This window comes from Typopeltis vanoorti, chromosome 12, assembly GCF_054136105.1.
Source record: "Typopeltis vanoorti isolate ZY-2024b chromosome 12, IOZ_Tvanoo_1.0, whole genome shotgun sequence".
NCBI lineage: Eukaryota > Metazoa > Arthropoda > Arachnida > Uropygi > Thelyphonidae > Typopeltis > Typopeltis vanoorti.
Window position 1 is genome coordinate 104,485,614 of NC_143560.1, and position 21,200 is coordinate 104,506,813.

A 21,200-nucleotide genomic window follows, 5' to 3' on the forward strand; every position below is an offset into this window, starting at 1 on the left:
TCATATGTATGTAATTTATCTGAGGCATTATCATATAATACTATTATTATTATTATTGTTATCCATAATTCAAAAAATCCGTGTAATCTTTATTGTTAATGTTAGAAGAACACGTGTTGTAAATATAGATGCAAAAAAAGTACTATTATCAAAAATTTTAATTAAAATGCAATTTAGAAAATGAATCACATATGCAGCACTTAGTGCTGAATTTTGTAAAAATTACAAGTTGAATGTCACTGAAGATGATTATTGTAATTGTGTAAATATTTCATAAATCAATAAAAAAAAAAAAAACGTGACACCTCTGGTGAGTCCAAAGACTCATCGTGGGAGGGCACCTACTCTACTTCGATAAATACATCTCATCCTCTCCATTACTAATTAATTCTCCAACTACGACACTACTAACATCAGCGCCATCTATCGCCCATCACCACCAACAATTTTTGCCTGTAAATTGCGTGTGTTCTGAAAGTCAATTTGTCTGTACGCGAGATGAAAAAACCTGCTACCAACGTATGAGATCGGCTAACTCACCTTCAACTGAAAAAGTCCATATAAGGATTCCACTCTTCACGATGAGAATCAAACGTAGGTCTTTTCCACTCGAAGGGTGCAATGTTCCGTTGCTCTTCCAATTGCGCTATTTTTTTTTTTTTTACCTAAAAACTTTTTTTTAAAGATATCAGTAAAATTTAACAGCTTAAATAAGTCAAGTGGCACTTGATTACTTTTTCAAGATAACTTTATCCTTCATTACAAACATTCAAAGAGAATGCAATAAAATAATATTATCAGCAATCAAAAAATCAGCTCAGAGGCTTTTATTCCCTTATAGGGAGTAGGAAAGGAACTATTGGAGACTGAGTGGGCACAGTAGCCAATCAGATATAGCTGGCCCAAGACTATCACTAATTATACAAGGCATCGGAAGAAGAGACGATTGATGGGTTGCCACCTCGTGGTTCCTAACACAGTATGGTATTGTCAGAAATAGTGTGGGTTATTCAATTTTCTTGAGTTTATGGGATGAAAAACCTGCTTGCCAATGCCAGAGATCGATTAACTTAGGAACTGGCTCGAAGAAAAGCTTACAAAAAGTTCATCTAGTCGGCGACTAGATTATAACTTAAGTCTTTCTTCAGGAGGCCTAGTGCAGAGGGTGCAAATGCCACTTCCACCGAGCGACACAAGCCTCTAGAATAATAGTTGATTTTAATATTTCCTTAACCTTCTATACAAAATCCTTAATGCTTGAAACTATTCTTTGCAGTTGGTCATGATGTATTTTTCTTTTAAATGTTACTCCAACCCATAAGAGGTTGTAAACCTATAATACATTAGTACCACAGGTAGGTAACAGGTTAGTTTCTCATTCAAGTCTAAGCAGCTGGCCATCCAATTTTTAAATATGACAGAAACAATAATCCTTCACAAATTCCCATCCTAAAGTGCCATCTCCCATCTAGGAGGTTGACAACCATGATGTGACTCATGGTTAACTACAAGTGTTACGACATGTGATGAGGCTCCTATCTCTTCCAAGTATTCATGGTTGTGAACACATGTAGGGCCGGTTTGCCTGTTCTTGGTGAAAAAAAAACTTCCTACCTCTCTACGAGACCGGAGGTTATAAAGGTTCCTCACATCATGGATGGAAATCTAACCCAGATCTTTCCAATCAAAGGGCTTTATGTATACTAACTGAGTTACGAAGTTCCCCTTTACAAATTAACTCAGCAAAATTAGGTGAATGTGAAATAATGCTGGGAAAAATACATTACAAGGATGGTTATTATTTTTTTAGCTATAAAGGTATTATTTTATACAATTAATGTTATTGATCTGACAATGTGTGCAAATGCATTGCAATTAGACACTGTGCTTGAATCTGATAACATTCACTTACGATGTTAGTAACTAACTCAGAAAGTGACCTGCAAATGAGATTACTGTCAAGTACAAAATCACAATAAAAGAAATCAGCACAAATCAAACAAACAAAAAAATAATAAAAAATCAAGAACCCATTATCTGTCCTTTATGACATACAAGTCAATATAATCAATAGTTTCAGAGGATATGTAAATTCGGTCAACAATTACTATACTACATTCATAGGGGGGGGGTGCTGCAGAAATAGTTTGTTGTAGCGAATTTCTTTAGATAGCATTGTGCCCATGAGGTTAGTCAGGACTTTTCAGTAGTTTGGTTATAGCATCTGACTTCATAATGAGTCAACCATATTTTCCACAGAACTATTTACAATTTAAATTATCTAACATAATTCATTTATTTATATACATCAGCAATTGCATTCATTCAGCGTAGAAAGCTATTTTTCTAAAATGAACGTATACTGAACAGAGTGCATTATTTCGAATTTCGGATAAAATATGCAACATTAACGATTCTTTCACCAAAACATTACTGCACATGTCATACTCAGTTCACTGAAACATGAATTCTCCTCAGAAGAATGCAGAATTAATACAAAAATAAACTTTAATTTCAACACATGCAGAGATGCCTACTTCTTTTCAAAGAAGCTGGATATATTTTTCATACCAGACTTGTCAGCATTTTGCAAACGTTTCTGTGCAGCTGTCAGAGTGGGGTTTCGCTTGAAATATTTCGATGATTTCACTTTTGCATCTTCGCTATAATCTTCTAATGGTGTCACAGTTTCTTTCTTCTTCAACTTCTTTGAATTTGGTAATTCATCACTGGACTTCTCTGACTTGCCAATTCCTGAAGTCCTAATGAGCTAATTAGTTCATTTGTAATCTCTTCATCCAGATAATAAGCCAAAATTTTGTCTTTATTATATTTATAGACATCAAATTCATTTATTTATGTATTTGTATCTGCAATATTACATATATTACTTGAATCAAAAAAGTGAAGCAAATTATGCAAATCAGGATAATTTTCATCTTCCAAGATATGTTCTAAAGGTAGAAATTTGTTACTCTTTTTAAGATAACCAAGGAGAATAAATAAAGGATCTATATTAGTTGCAAAAAATAAACTCCCATCTTTTTCTACTGAATCTCCAATAAACCATGAACGAAACTGATTATGCTGAACAATTTCTTGAAGCAGTTTTTTAGTGGTATTAATGAAAGAGTGCAGCAGTTCCTGTTCCAGGATGTCCAAGTCTGATGATTGAACAACAATTCCTATTTGCAGTATTTTCTTTTATTAAAATTTTAATACTAGATTAGATGTGTTTGTTTACATGTGGAATGCACTTAATAAAAGAAGTAACATCCCTAAACATAACTATAATTTGCACGTCTCAGTATCTTTGTTATACTAAATGAGTAACAAATTCTTCTTCCAATTGCGCTACAGTGCAATGCACAAAGCAGCAGAAAAACTTTACCTTAAACCAGTGTTTCTCAACGTTTTTTTGGATCATGCCCCACCTCAATGTCTTAAAGATCTTAATGCCCTCCCTCGAGCATAATAGTCAGCCACGTTCTGAAAGAGTATAATATAAATATGTACATGTACATTTTCTAATTGTTCCCCTGTAGGGCATACGCCCCACGTTGAAAAACACTGCCTTAAACCAATTAAACCTTAACCACAGCTTTATACAGAAAGCAGCAGAAAAATGTCTAGGGGAAAAAAAAGAAATGAAAAAGAAAATCAGGACCCAGAATATGGAGGGATGAAATGAATATGAATACAGAATAAATGAAGATAAAAAAAAAAACAGCATACATTAACGAACTGGAATATGAAGGGAAAACAGCTATAGCAAAGTGAGTGAGAGAGAGAGAGAGAGAGAGAGAGAGAAATCTTTGCAGAAAAAAAAGTTCGAGTAATTATATTATAAAAAAATAAAATAAAATAATCCCCTAACACTTTTTTATTCCTAAAGGAAGTGCCTACTAAATTCAGTCCTAATTAGCTTTTTGAAGACAGGTTGGCAGTCAGCCTCCATCCTTCTGCCTTCATTAAAAGTGCGTTCAAGACATCAATAAATCAAGACTTTCAGAAGGACGAGCAGCATAGAAAACTGCCATCATTTAGTGGCCTTAAACAATATCACTCATGTTATTATTTGTAATCGTGCGAGTTCCAAGGCTGGTTTTTATTTATTTATTATTATTATTTTTTTTTTGTAGGTGCGGCATTAATTTATCTATAAATCCCTGATTTTTAGATAAAAAGATCTGACTTTCCATTTTCATAGTCGATTAATTTGGTAAATGATCGAAGAAAGGCTTAGAAAAAGTTCTGTTTTCCGTCGGCGGGTAGCGTTATAGTAGGAAACATCACTTCCACAGGGCAAATATTATATTAATAAATTATAATTAGAAATTTATGAAGTATAACCCAAAAGAGACGGGGAGATAAATGGCCAACAATGGAGAGATTATTATTTTAAACTCCAACAAGGAAATAATCAAAAGGATCGTTTATCACATCTTATTGCTATGACTTCACACATCCAAGAAGTCCGAAGACCCATCGAGGGAGGGGATTCTATTTTACCACGCACAACTCACCGTCCCTACTTACTTAAACGATCCAATTTATTGTGGCGTAAAAAAGTTGCGTATCCATGCGGGACGAAAAAATTAAATAAATAAATAAAACCTGCTACTTCCGTATGAGATCGGCTAACTCACCTGTAACAGAAAAAAGTCCACAGAAAGATTTTTCTTGTCATGACGAGAAGCGAACTCAAATCCTTTACCGGTCGAGGGGGGGGGGTGTCACGTACCATCGTTCTTCCAACAGGGCGACGGAAGCGCTTTTTTAGAAATATAACCAAAATATGCAGGACATAAATTTAACCAAAGATTTCTTAAATAAATAAATAAATAATGCAATTGTAATTTCTATTTTCCCTTTTTCTTTTTAGTATTATTAAAAGAAATAAGTATTTGAATGCTATCAAAATATAAAATAATAAAGATAAAGAAAAAAACTAAATGTATGGCATTCAAGGGGGGGGGGAATCCCATTCAAACTAAGATAGTTATATACGATAAAATAATTGAAAAAATTAATAATGTTAATTATTTGCACTCTAAAATAAGTTACCGAAGATTTAGAACTAAATAAATATTTTCATATCAACTGGAATAATAAAGAAATCATTAAAATTAACAATAATTACACAACAGCGAAGATTTATTGAAAGGTAACCAAGCAACGGTAATTGAAACAATAGAAATATGCAGAAAGAATATCTTAAAGAAATGCATGTCATATGAAAGAGTACTCAAGAAGGGATCAAGATGGAGAAGCAGACCTATAAAAGTGGGCAAGACCGATAGAAACGTCCTGCTTTTTCATGAAAGGAAGATGTTTATCAATTTGTCTTTTTATTCATAAAATTCATTGTTGATAACCATTTCTTAAAATGCACGGAATGTGCTTCCATCTATGAACGGAATTGTGAAGCTAACACCGTGTCTTATTTGAAATAAAAATTGCACATTTTTTGATCGGGTACAATTATTTCATGTGAATCTAGAAATCGGCGTAACGTTGACATTCACTAAAATGAAAATGTATAATTTTATTTAAAAAAATGATAATATGAATTATTTAAGAATGGTCTGCAGATATACTTATCCTCTCGGTGTGCATAAGGCCGAAACCTGTTTTTTAAAAATACCTGTTCTGAGCCACCAGTTCGGCTTCTCTTCAGACTAGCCAGTCTTCTGCCAAATTATAGCCTTCCCGTTTTCCTTCTAGGATCCATAATCTCCGCTGCTAATTCTCGGTATGTGTTCAACCACTTCAATCTCTGTTTTTTTCTTTTTTAATTTCATCGGCGATGCTTTTTGGCGCAGTCACTTTATGTAAGTCATTTGTTATGAGTTTGGGACAAAATATTTTACGCAGACATTTGGTTTGAAAACCAATTTATTTATCCTCATGTGTTTGGGTCAGCTTTCATGTATCTGATCCCTGAACATTGCTATTGAAGATCTTTAGTTTGGTTTGATTATGATATTTTGAAGATTCCCGTGAATTATTTAATTTTCTGGAAGCAGTATTAGCTTTTGTCAGTCTTTGCATTATACTCCTGTCAGTTCCACCTTCAATATTTACATTCGCTCCCAAGTTTGTAAAATTCTTAACTTCTGTAGCGTGCTGATCGATCTTGATCTCTTTGTGGCATTTACTGTTTAGTTTACACACTTTTGTTTTAGGCATATTTATTTTTTAAGACCTAACATTTCAGCTGTTTCAAGTCTTCCAATTTTGTTTGTCTATCATTGTATTTTGCTGATATCGAAACTATGTCCTCCGCATAACCTAGATCTTCTAACTATGACACAGGATTCCATTTAAGTCCTCTTCTTGCACCTGTAACTGTTTTCATAATCCAATCAATGACTATATTAAACAATAATCCAAACCTCACACCAGATCTTATTTCGAACCATTCGGATGTTGTTTGCTGTGCAGTAACACAACTTTTACTTCCCTTATACATTCCTTTGATTATTCTCACATATTTGTTGGGAATTTCATAACTGCTAATAATAGTAATAATAATAACTGTTTTCCTAGTTACTGGGGCCATGAAGTGACTTTAAAGTTTCATCTCTAAAGCAGTTTCTGTATATAAAGATGATATCAAGGCTGGAATGTAGATTATGCGGAGAAATAGATAATTTATGGACTGCAGATGCCATGCAAGCAGGAGAAAGAGGGAATCATATGATAGAGACCTACAGACCTCTGAAAATGACATACAAGATATACACCACTAGATGGAATTTTTTGTTTTATGGAAGGTGGGAAGAGGATGATAAAAGGCATCCATAGAAGTTGAGAATGAACATAGCCTAAAAGGGGTGACAATTGGATTTTTCATTGAAAGGTGGTGCATGATTGGATTCATTGCCTTTGGAAGTGGTGTGAGGGATATGTAGCCTCACTTGTGAATCCCTGACTACTGGAAGTCTCTTGTAATAATAATAATAATAATAGTAATATACTGTATTGGATTATTACAGTGTGTGTGTGCGCCTCTATGACATCTGCATTACAGTGATTTTTCTTTTGAATACATAATCTTGGTTTGCATTACTTTGATTTTCTATAGCATGGAAAAGCTTTTTTTTTTTTTTTTTTTCAGTTCAAACAAGTGAAATTGATTTCCTTTTGGTAATAAGTATGTACTTTGGAACAAAGTCTAACAAGAAATATCACACTAGAGAACATATATTAAATACAATGTGTATTTAACGTATTTGTACCCACCAAATGATGATGAATAATTAGATGCGATTTTGTTTCAAAAATAAATTAAGCAAGAAAAACCAACTAATTACTGTCTGGTTGCTCTCATTTTAGTTCTCTCAAACACCATGGCGAAGTTCATCAATAACTAGCTTCTTCAACATCTGAGGACAAAGCAGCTAATTAATGACTGGCAATGTGGATTTTTCCACTCTTGATTCTCAGCTGATCTTCTAACCTTCTCGTCGACCTTTGTACTTCAATCACAGACAGGTTGCTGTGATTGAAGTAAAAAAATCGAAGGAAGGATTTGACGAGCAACATTCAGCTATTTGCTGATGATGCAAAGATAGGTAGGGTAATCAGAAATGCTACTGATATGCAGTACTTGCAGAATGATTTGAAAAGTCTGGAATTGTGGGCATGGGAAGATGGATATTAGTTCAGTATCAGTAAATGTAAAGTCATTCACAGTGGGATTATGCTAGAAGAAACTGATGAGGCTAGGGATCTTGGAGCGTTAGTAGATAGGAAGTTGAAGTTCAGGGGCCCATTTGCAACAGAGATCGCAAATACAACTCAAATGATAATTGGAATGCTGAAATGGAAGTTTGCGTGTAAAGATAAGGATGTTATTTTGCTTCTTTAGAAGGCCTTGAGACCTCACTTGGACTATTGTGCGCAGGTCTGGTCTCCGTTGTGATTTTGATATATTGGAGAGTGTTAAAAATGATATCAAGATTGTGGAATACTGATTATGAAGACAGATTGAAAATTTGTAGGTGGTAGACACTAGCAAACAGGAGAAAGAGGAGAGAGATATGATTGAGACATAAACTTCTGAAAGGGGTTATACAGGATTTCAATTTATGGAGAGTGGGAAAGGACAAGAGTTCATCCTTGGAAGCTGAGAGTCAATGCCACTAAGAAGGGGTGAGGGCTAGATTATTCTCTCAGAGATAGGAATGGACTGCCATTGGATATTGTGGTGCAGGCCGCAGGCAGTGTAAATGAATTCAAGAATAAGTATGATAGTTGGTGCGTGTAGAATGTGGCCTCCCTCGATGAGTCCCTGACTCCCTGGAGGTCTCTCTTAATAATAATAATCTCATTTTTAAGATTAAAACTTTCAAAATCTAATCTTTGGCTTCATATTTATGACTGCAATAAGAAAATTTCTATTTTGTTATCCTGATCAGATGCATAACTCTGTATAATCCAAATTACTCATTTAAAGCATTGCTTTAGGCCCAATATTACTATTTTAAGTGGACATCACTGTCCTTGAAAAAAAAATGACTCATAATTATCTCAGAAGAGATGAAAAAAACATGTTGACGTATCACCATAATTCAAGATCCTATGTCCAAGAGAAAAAATTCATCAACTGCCAAATTCCTTCCTTTCTCTTAATATATTATGTTCATGAACCTGTTATATCAAGTAACTTGGCTTCATAGAAACCTAATTAAAAAAAAAATCTTGTCCTTGATATTAGATCAAACACAGAGAAGAGATATAATTTTGTTCTTACCATGATTCTCATTTTGACACTGCTTCTTTGCTTAAATAGAGCTGTATGGAGAACAAGTTATGGATGTTTATCTTAAGCCACAAATATTGCCGATTGGGCAAGAACCTGGAATGGTGGGAAAGGAAACATTGAAAATTATTAGGTAGTGGAGAACGAGATAAAAGGCTTCACTCACCTGGTTTATCATTATGCCAAAGAATGTCTTTTGCTTATCACCATCCCACTTGGGGGGGGTGGCACTCAATTTTATATCATAATATAAAATTTATAAAAAAATTAATAAGTAATGAACAAATATGTAAACTATTTACCCTAATCAAGCTTTTCAACTGTCTTGAGTTGCCATTCTCTGCCCATGGTTTCTCCACATCACCCTGATAACTGACTGCAGTATCACACCCAGGCCCCCCCCCCAAAAAAAAAAGAAAAAGGAAAAATTACTAGAAAATTTTCCAAAAATCTTTTCCTAATTAAAATTAATTTTTTTATTTATGTTGTGTTGTGTCTTCTATTTCTATACTACTTATGAATTAATGGTCACATAAAGTGGGAATACCCTGTAGCTCTCGTGAATCACGGTCGCCGTGAACGCAAGGCAAACGAGATAGTGCCCGGGCGGACCGAGTGCTACTTCGTTTGCCTGAACCAAGCCAGAGAAGATCACGGGTTTCATGTATTGGCGATCACTGCAAATGCTCAGTCATAGGTTGTATGCAATGTGTAGTGTCTATTCTCAAATCATCTACTCAACTCGTCTCCCACCCCAAGATTAAATCTTGAGTGCTCCCCCTTCCCCCAAGAAGATTACGTCCTGAGTGGGCCATTGACTGACTGCATAAAAACAGTAAATCTCCAAAAGGATAAAAACCATGTATAGAAATGAAAAAAAAATGAATGAAAACAGTAACAGGTTATATAATCTTTCTCAATGAAATAGTGCAGAAAACATACTTGATCTTCGGTAAATAGGTGGGATATTCACACAATACCTATCATACTTCTTAAATTCATTAACAGATGAAGCATTCACAACCACCTCTGGCAAAGCATTCCACACATTCACCACCCTCCAAACAAAAATCTGGTCCTAACAACCTTCTTAACCACACTCTTGCACATTGTCTAGAGATGATCTCTTGTTTTCAAGACTGATTGCTTATGACTGTTCTCCATTGATAGAGAACAGTCATAAGCAATCCTCCATACCAGATTCATTCCTACCAGGTTAACTCTTGAATTTAGAGAGAGAGAGGGAGAGGGAGGGGAATTATTAGAGTGTGATATGGCATTGTTTGTGCCCAAATCTAGAAGTTGGTTATTGCAGGAAGTTGAAAAATAATGTAATCCATGCTTACTGATGGCTGAAATGGTTGTGTCAGATAGAAGAAACTGCTTGAAAATTTGAAAGGTTGTAGCATTCTGGGATGTTGATGCATTGATGCCTTTATAATCTGTAATGCAAAACACTGGAAATTTAAAAGATATTGAGGAATATTTTCACAGGTAATCTTTTAATATTTTGCATAATTTAAAAACTGTATTAATTACACTCTTTCTTCTGTGCATCAGAGACCTGCTCTCGCAAACTTCAAAACTTATTCATGGTTTTGCTGATGAAAGTCTTCTTCATTCTTCTTCTTCAGGAGAAATCTTGTGGTTTCAAATGATTTATGCTTCAAAATCTTCCATAACAAATGTCTTAAATTATTATTATTATTATTACCCAAAACCCCATAGAGTCAAAGACTCATCTGCGAGGTCCTTTTATTCACAGACAGCTCATCATACCGTGCTTTAAACATACTCAATTTCTCTGCAGACACCACACTCTCAGGCAAGGCGTTCCAATCATTCACAACTCTGCACAAAAAACCTGCTTCTCACTCCCCTATTCACACCCTCTTTATACAGTTTCCAGGGATGACCTCTGGTTCTCTCCAGATCTCTCACTATTTTCTGTAGAACCTCTCCACCAATGATTCTATAACAATTCCCTTACCAACTTGTAGGTCTCTATCATATCACCTCTCTTCCTCCTGTCCACCAGATTCTGCAAATTGCATCTTCTCAATCTTTCCTCATACTCCACATTCCAGAGGTCAGAAACTACCTTAGTCAGTCGCCTTTGGACCTTATTCAACATCTCTTCATCCTTCTGAAAACCAGGCGACCAAATCTGGGCACAATAGTCCATGTGTGGCCTAATCAAAGCCTTATACAGTGAAACAAAAGAATCTCCCTACTTCTAGAAAACAGTGTCCTCCACATCACCCCCCAGAAGCCTTTTTATTGTCTTCACAATTTTGGCTATGTGCCCCTTAAATTTCAGGTCCTTATCCACTATCACCCCCAGATCTCTTATTTCCTCCACCTCCGACAATATATCCTCACCAAGCACAAATTCTGCATCCCATCTTTTTTTTCCAAATTTTAAAACCTTACATTTTGCAACATTGAACTCAATTCCCCATTCCTGTGCACACACATTCAATTTATTCAAACCTTCTTGTAAGGCCACAACATCTTCACTACTCTTCATAGTTCGTCCCAACTTTGCATCATCTACAGACAACTGAATATCTCCATCCAAATCTTCACCAATATCATTAATGTACAAGTTACACAGCAACGGCCCTAAAACAGACCCCTGAGGCACACCACTAGTGACTTTCCTTTTCCTGGATATCACATACACAACTTGTTGATAGCTATCAGATAGCCAGTCTCCAATCCAATGCACTAATCTAATATCCCACCTCATCCACTCCAGTTTGACTATCAATTTATCATGCAGTAATCTATCAAAAGCCTTTTATTATTATTATTATTATTATTTGTCACCTCCAGGCAGTGGCGCACCCAGGATTTAATCTTGGGGGGGAGGGAGAGTTGAACGGATAAAAATATTTTTAATACATACAATGAATTTGCATTAAAAATATTTTTATCCGTTCAACTAAAATTCGATAAATTTCATTCATTCAATAAAATTCATTAAAGAAAATTCATTAGGTGATTATAAAAATTTATTTAAAGAATAAAATTTAGTTTTCTTTTCTTTTTACAAAGCTCTTGAATTATTTCAGTCGTGGTTACATTAATCTCTCTCTCTCTCTCTCTGTGTATATACATAGCAAAGCCAGTCCGTTCAATCGTGATTGTGTCATGGTAGATCTAAAATAGGTTTTTAAAAGGCATAAGTTAGAAAATGACCTTTCACTGACGCATGTTGTTACCGGAAGCGTTGCAAATATTTTTAATAAGTTATAGATGTTAGGGTATATCATTTTGTCACACTCACTTTGAAACTGCATCAACGGCATTTTTGCATGGATCTATTGCAAACGGTTTGTCAAATTTCTTATACCACAACTTGAATTCGGCGTTCAAAATTGCTGGATTTGTATAAAGCAAATCACCGGCATAAAATTCACACAATTGACGAAAATCTTCCATTGCACTTGCTGTTGGGGCATCTTTTCCATTTGTTAGAAGAGAAAAAAATATATTTCGAAATGTTGCGGTGCCGAGTGAAACGGTCATGAAGTTGAGCCAATATTTGGTCAATAAATGGAATGAAATAGTTCTCCTGAAATAATCTTCTACAGAATCGCCTGGAACATTGGACCTTAATGTTTGTTTTGATGAAGTCCTTGGCTTTTTAATGTCAATATTAAAATTATTGGCTTTTATACATGCTTCATCGTAAATATCTTTAAATGAAGAATCTGGTGTTTCATAAACGATATTTAATTGAGCCACAGCATCATCAACAAAATTTAGGGCAATTAAGAGGTCAGATTTTTGCATTATTTTAGACAATGGTAAGGTGCACACAAATATTTTTTGCAAGCTAAATAAAGATATTATAAATCTTAAAAGATATTAATATTATAATATTAGAAACAAGAAGGACGTCCTGTCTTTCAGAGGTTGAAGAAATTGTGTACCTTTTCAATTATACCAATGCAATTTCTTATTTGTCACAGATATAGCATTTCCAAGTGCAAATTCAAACTATGTGATGCACAATGAACATATAAAGCTAGTCGATATTATTATTACATTACATCTCCAGGTAGTCCAAAGACATATCGAGGAAGGGCACATACTCTACAACTCTCCGTTTTCACCAACCACAACTACAATCATCATCTACGCCAACGCTGTCTAGCGTTGGTGTAGATAATGCTCAATTAGCTGCCCTTTTTTCGATAACGAAAGGTTGTTCTCGTGACTGCAAGCCTGAAATGGATTGTGAAATCACAGAAATTTCTTATAAAAATTTATTCGGAAAATGTTTCCAAATTCTGTTTCAGAGTTTTGAGGTGGACACAAACCCTTTCCCCAGTGGTTAAATTCTAAACTAATAAGTTTCGGGGCCCCATACAAAATAACCAATTGTATTTACCTTTTGAATACTATCCGGAGGAAGCTCCAAACCTCCCCGTCCCTTTCATCACGCGTTCGTAATCAAGCTACTGTTGATGTTGACTTTATATACACATTCAAACCTGTAAACAATTGTTGAATAATAACACAACAATGTAAGCATAATTACCGTAAAGGGAGAAAGTCACAAAACAGAAAAATTCCTACAAAATAACCAACTGTATTTACCTATAAATGCGATCTACTGGTCGAGTGTCCAGCAAGTCAGCAAATCTTTCCTTTCGTTAAGCGTATTAATATTATCGCATTGCAACTGATGGGAATTCTGTGAACACAAACTGTCATTAGAAACTCGTTTTGTATTATCACTGTCATCCGAGATATTTTTCCGTTTAAAGAAGGTACCAATGTACTTATCCATAACTGAAATACCGTACTTGCTCGCATATAACTCTCACCCCTGATTTTACTTTTCGAAAAAAATAAATTAAAAAGTTTCGCATATGACTCGCAAATGAAAAAAGCTGAAACACGTTCAGAGCAGGGCGATAGTAACTTGCTCGCGGGGTAAACAGCACGCCCTCCCCCAATAGCCACTATATTATTATTATTATTATTATTATTATTATTATTATTATTATTATTATTATTATTATTATTATTATTATTATTATTACGGGCGACTCCAGGGTATCCTTAGACTCATCGAGGGAGGCCCTAAACATCATGTCCACACAACTATACGACATTCTTACAGTATCTATCATACCTTGCCTTGAACTCACTCACCGTCATAGCACCCACAACAGACTCTGGCAGCTTATTCCCCTCATTTACCCGCGTAAAGAACCTAAGTAAAGAACCTAACTCTAACACCCGCGCTAACCACACTCTTGCCTAGCTTCCATAGGTGTCCCCTAGTTCTCCCACCACCAGTCCTGATCTCAAAAATATAAAAATATCCTCTGAATTAATCCTATAGAAACCCTTTAGCAATTTCAATGTCTCATTCACATCGCCCCTTTTCCGCCAATCAACTAATTTCTGCAACCCACAAATCTTCAACCTGTTCTCATATGGCTCATTCCATAGACCTGCTATCATCTTAGTCACTCGCGCCTCTGGATCCTCTGCACCTCCTCCCCATCAAGAAGGAACCTAGGTGACCAAATCTGGAGAGAGTAGTCAAGATGAGGTATTATTAAAGCTCGGTACAGAGGTACAATAACTTGCTTGTCTCTGCTCGTCAAGGTATTTTTCAACAACCAAGTGAGTTGATGAGCTGATTTCGCTACTTTTGCAATTTGTCCCCTAAACTTCATCTCCCTATCCACCAACACTCCCAAGTCCTAGCCTCATCAATCTCCTGGAGTACAGTTCCACCAATGTGGCATACTGCTGCTAATCTTTTCACCCCAAAATGCATAACCTTACATTTTGTCACATTAAATTGACATCCATTCTCCTTAGCCCAGAACTCCAATCTATCCAAGTCGTCCTGCAAGATTTTGACATCTTCTGCATTCACTATTGCCCTACCCAACTTTGCATCATCAGCGAACAAATGAAATGTTCCACTTAGATCCTTCCCTATATCGTTAATGAACAAATTAAACAGCAGTGGTCCAAGAACAGAACCCTGCGGCACACCACTAGTCTCAGGCCGTCTTTTGGACTCTACTCCTGAGTAAACTATTCTTTGATATTTCTCCATCAACCACCCAACTATCCATCTCACCAACCCTAAATCCATTCCCATATGTCGTAGTTTACGGATTAGAATTCCATGTGGTAACATGTCAAACGCCTTTTCCAGGTCCAGCAGTATTAATGTAAACCCACTACCCTTATCCAGTTCAGCCGTCACCGCGTTATAAAACTTGAGCAAGTTACTGAGGCATGATCTACCCTTCACAAAGCTATGCTGTCCCCCGTAGAGTATCTCATTTTCATCAATCCATGCCTGTATTTTTCCCTTGATTACTCTCTCCAAGACCTTGACAACGACTCCTGATATGCTGATCGGTCGGTAATTTGTAACCGTAGTCTTGGATCCTCCTTTATGCAGTGGAACTATTTCCCCCTTTTTCCACACCTTCGGGACTAAACCAGACCCGAGACTCAGATTAAACAACATGGTCAAAGGCACTGATAATTCTTTAGCCGCTTCACGTAAGACCCGTGCCGGTATACCATCCAATCCCACAGATGTATTCACATTAAGGTTCTGTAATAGACTATTCACCTCCACTTCATTCATCACAATTCCCGTATAAACTAATGGTTCCTTCATTTTTTCAATGTCATCACCTGGATGATATACTTGTGCAAAGTGCTTGCTTAGTAACTCCACTATATCGACTGATTCAGTGATCTCTTTACAATTGTCATTCCTTAAAATCATTTTGCCGTGTACAGTTTTTTTCTTGCTTGCAGCATATTGAAAGAACTGTTTGGGATTCTCTTTAGCTTGCATAGCTAGTTTCCTTTCATAATCCGCTTTTTCTTTTTTTACCACACTCGTTACCCTTCTGGCCTGCACTTTATACCGTTCGTGTGCCTGCAGGTCACCTCTTTCTTTAAATTCCCTCCACAGTTGTTTCTTTTTTTTTGCAGCTCAAGCTTAATGGTATTATTCATCCATTTAACCCCTACTTGTTTTACTATTCGGACCCTAGGTATACAATCCGCCATAACCTCCTGTAAATGTGCCTTGACCACTTCCCATGCTCTATCGACATCCAGCCCTTGCAGTTGTACATGCCATGTCACTGATTCAAGCAATCTCCTAAGCTTGTCATATTTGCCAGCACGATAATTCCACATATACTCTGTCTTAATCGAAAATCCCACACCTTTAGCCGCCTCCCATGTCAAGATCTTATGATCACTCTCACCAATAGGTGATATTGCAGAGGCAATAAAAACAAGTACTTTTATTATGTTAGTGAATGAGGTATAAGCAGTCTGTGTAATATATTTCTCAACAAATAGTGCAATTAGAGACACCAGGGATAAAAACGACACTAATTGATAAATCACATGTCCCCTCATACAGAAACTATGCTGTATAGACTCAAGCAAAACCATATGTTGCACGGCAAACACAGTATCTAACTAAAAACTATTGTTATAAATTAAATATGTGAGTTCGCTCGGTAGCAATAAAAATCAAGTTTTATTGCTACCGAGTGTTAAAATTCGGTAGCAATAATATATAAAACTGCCATAACAGCATTCACTATATATATAGTGAATGCTGTTATGGCAGTTTTACATATTATTGGAATTCGGTTGAAGAGAGTTGGCATTTCAACTCAATTGTCAGCTTGCTTTTCGCGCGATTTTCGAAAAATATATACGGTAAATACTGGAGTTAACTCACAACACATTTTGTCTAAGTATTACTTAGCACTTCTGAAGATATATTGAGCCTTGGTTGAAGGAGGAAAACCTTCAACAATAAAAATCAATAAACAATAAGCAATTGGTGGAAATGTGGTCATGTGGATAACACATGTTCACTTCAAATCTGACAAAATAGTAAGGGAAGGTGAAAGCAATAAAAGCATATTGTTTTTCACTTCACCCCTCTTTTATTACTCGTCATTCTGCCGCTACAAATTAAAACAGTGGCAAAATTCTGCTACTATTTTTTTTTTTTTAATATTCATTTTATTTTAATAATTTTTACTTACTTATTCAATTTTAATTTGTTCTGTTTGGATAATTAAAATATATACATTTATTTGGTTAATTTAAGCCTGTGGACCACCTGTCCCATCGTCGCGGACCATCCGTTGAGAAACACTGCTATAGGGTCCTCTCACCATGTGACCCCTAATTCATAAATAATATAGAAAGAGAAGACATGACACAGCATAAATAAAAAATGAATTTTAATTAGGAAAAGTATTTTGGAAAATTTTCTAGTGTTTTTTGAACTTTTTCTTTTGGGGGGAAGGGTCCCTTGGCACCCCTCCCTGGGTGCGCCACTGCCTCCAGGGAGTCCAAAGACTCATCGAGGGAGGGCATCTACTAACTCTGTCTCCACCACTCACAATCCACCAACTGACCGCAACTACACCAACGCCATCTATCGCCGACCACCACCACCACCACTAATATTTCCACAGACAATCACAAACATCCATACCCATGGCGGGATTCGAACCCGCAGCCTTTTTGGCTGGGGAGCGGATACACTAACCACTTGGCCAGCCAGGCTGGCCTTGCAAAATCAGGCTGGTTAGGTTTTGCAAAATCTAAGTATTACTCTGTATCCTTCTCCTCTGTCCATGGAAGCAGTCACCTTATTGTAATAAGTAAGTAGATTACTAAAACATGACCTCCCTTTAGTAATTCCATGCTGTCCATGAAAGATAATACCATTGTTGTCAACCCAGTTCTGAATCCTAGTTCTCACAAGCTTCTCCAACAATTTAACCACAACACCTGACACACAGATAGTTTGATGCTTGAGTTCGATCACCACCTTTATGAAGTGGCACAATCTTGCCCTCCTTCTGCTCTTTGGAACTTGACTGAGTGCAAGACTCGTATTAAAAAAATATGTCAAGGCCGGCATCAACTCCCTGGAATATTCCTTTGGAATACGTGCTGATATAGTATCAAATCCCACAGCCTTATTTACATCTAGTTTTCCCAACTCCCCATACATCACAAGATTGAAACACCTTTATGACCTGCTCATTAAGTATCTCAATGACCCAGAAAGAAAAGTAAATGTTAATTTCTACATAGACCATTACTTGCTAATGATGACACAGAGAGGGAGAGAGAATAATTTTCTCAAATAGCTATGTCAAAGATGAATTTATAACACAGGTTTGATGCACAGTTTGTTCATCGAGATTGACTTAACATTCCTGAATTTTGTGCTGTTTTTTTTTAAGGGACTGGCTATATGGCGAATAGATGTTATTCAGAAACAACTTAGCAATGTTAATTTCAGATATTTTCCAGATATCAGCTGGAAATTTCAACTCTATCTAATAATTGTAAACAGTGATTAATATAATATTCTTTAGATAACTATGAAGAGGTACCTAAAAGCCAGAAAAAGTGATCACCGATTGCATTAGTTGTTGGCTAGCAAATAGTTAATTGATATCAAATCTAAGCATATGAATTTTGGATCAAGTGATGCATATGCAAATTCAAGGTTTCACTTCTTGCAATACTATGAATGATTGAACGATGCATAGTACTGCCATGAGCACTTGCTATGTGGAGTGCGCAGTCATAGTAAGTCACGATCAGTAATAATAATGATGATAATTGATTGTTTGACAATGTACTAGCTGAAAATTTTAATTGTACCATATATTACTATTATTACATGACACCTCCAAGGTCCAAGCAATCACTGAAAGAGGACTCTTTACTCTTCTAATCTCCACACATCTCTTGCTGTCTCCTCTGCTACTTATCCTCCAAATGCACACAATTCTCTACTGGTTGCCATCGTCACCAACAGTGTTTTATTTTTTGTCTGTAAAATAAATAAATTATTTTAATTAATTAAAAAATAAATTATTTTTTGTCTGTAAAATAAGACCCCCAATAAGGGGGGGGTCTGTCATTAAGGGGATTATTATTGATACCACATTAAGGGGGTATCCATAATGTCTTATCAAATGTATTGTTACTATGATTAGTAGTAACTATGATTAGATACTTCCAAGAAGTCCTATAAAAAAATTCTGAACTACTCAAACATACCATTAATAAAAATCTTTGACATAACCACATGAAGCTATTATGACAACAAATAACCTAGTTAGTCTTCTATCAGCCAGTCTAATAGTGAAAAACTAATTTTGTCTTCTGAATGTTGGGAGCCCTTTTAATTAGCGGTGTGGTTCTGAAAGAAATAGTGGCAGGGCTTGGAAACAAAAATCCAGAGCACAGAAGTGCGGCATTATTATTATTATTATTACTGCGACGGCTATATGGCAGAAAGAGAGATTGCCTTGTTTTCTGAAATGAAAATGATAAGAGCGACAAGCTGCTCTTTTTTTGACCGAAAGCTGGAAATGCATTATAAGTCTCATTATTATAATTCTTATAATTTATTATAATGAATTTAAAAATTTTGTTCATTTTAAAAAAGTATCAGGGCATGGCCCTGGCCCGACTACACCCCTGTGTTTAATATTTCAAACATGAAATCTCAAATAATAGAAATGGGGGAGGAATAATGGCTCTCTAAGAGACTGTTATTTTCCTATCTCCTGGTCCATAATGATTTGATCTGCTTCCCTACTTCTTCCCTCCATCAAAGCTTATCCATTCACAACTCATTTATTTCATTCCCTTCAAGGAAAAGTTTAACCCCCCCCCCTTTAAAGAATGTGTGTTCTTGTTATTCTTTCCTATATTTCTATTTTTATATTTCGCAGTCAGCTTGCTTGTTTCGAGATATTTGGTATACAAAGTGAAACAGTGAACTTTACTGTTCATAGCTGTAACTTATTGACTTGACTGATCTTTTGGTAATGGCTAACATATCGCATGAAATATTGAACAGTTTACACTTCCATATATAATCAATCATTTTGTGAAATATGTACAAAAGTTAAAAAAAGAATGATATTTCAGCTTTTTGTTGGGGAAAAAAGTTATACAATTTTAGTAACAAAAAAGATATCACAAACAAACCTTGTCCTTCAGTGAAAAGGGGTACCTATGAAGCCTTGAACATCACATCTTCTCTATTTAATGCATTATTTCCATAACTATTATTGGTCCTCTTTCAATTTCCCTGCAAAAATAAAAATATTTTGTTAAGTATATAGAACAAGAAATATACGGTTCTGATGCTTACAGAATCACATGCATTTCTGGGAATTAGTGCCCCAGTTCTGTTTGCACTCAAAAGACGTACGCAGCATTCTGGTAAAGTATGGTACTTTTGGACAGTAACGCTAGAAGTGAGTTTAACATTCCACATAGAACATAATATTAAAACAACAATTATTCAAGTTAATGTAAAACTTTCCAAAATAACTTTCTTCTCTTTTGCTATTCTGCATTGGCCATTATAAACTTAATGAAGGCATGTATGTGAATGGTTGAAAACAATGTTCCCTCAACCCATGTTTTGTCAACCCATGTCTGCATGAAAAACATTTTTCCAGTTTCAGACTCAGTGCTTGCACTAATGTAATATTTCTCATATTAATGTCACCTTTTTTTTTCCATCTTGCTATAACCAGTAAAACTGTGAGCATTAAATTAATTCTCTTAAATCTGCATGGTTACCAAAATCCACACCCATTTGCGTGAGTTCCAGTGCCTGTACTGTTCAGACAGCAGACACTAAAAAATATGCCAAATGGGGATAAATTTCGGTAACTATGCAGATTTAAGAGAATTAATTTAATGCTCAAGGTTTACAGGTTTTTTCACTAGGTGTATTCTCACACACACACACTTGAAGGGAACATTGGACGAAAGGTTTATTACTATTACGTGACACCTCCAAGGAGTGTAAAGACTTGCTGCGGTAGGGCACCCTATTCTACGCTACACTATGTGCATCTCACCACCATCCTAACTGCTGCTTAATTTGCAAGAATTCTCACAACAACACTAATACTACTACCATTAATGCCATCTACTGCTCACCACAACAGTCTTTTTTGTCTGTCAATTGTATATGTTCTTGTGGCCAATATGAATATACGTGAGCTGAAAAACCAGAGTTTCCAGGAGAAAAAAACCCTGTTACCTCTGTATGAGATCTACTAACTCTTCCTTTTCTCTACTTAATCATCCATCTATACACAATGCCATCCGCTGTCTGCAAAATTGTGCGTGTTATATATGGAGAGCATCAATGATGAAAGAGTTCCATTCACGTGTTGTTATTCTCCGTGAATGAGACTCTTCTTTCACATGTAATTTCCCATTTGAAGAAAATACAACTCCTGTACTTTATGCAAACTCAGTTACATGATTTTATAGAACTAATACAGATAATATATTGCAGTAATTTTATAACCCGACTGTCTAATATCCC

The 21,200-nt window shown here is 35.8% G+C and overlaps 1 pseudogene; it reads right to left on the minus strand.

Annotated features, from left to right (window-relative positions):
• Positions 1-2,533: 2,533 nt before the first annotated feature.
• The window catches only part of LOC150101094 (ribonuclease H2 subunit B-like), a 31,024-nt pseudogene continuing 12,357 nt past the window's right edge, over positions 2,534-21,200 (minus strand).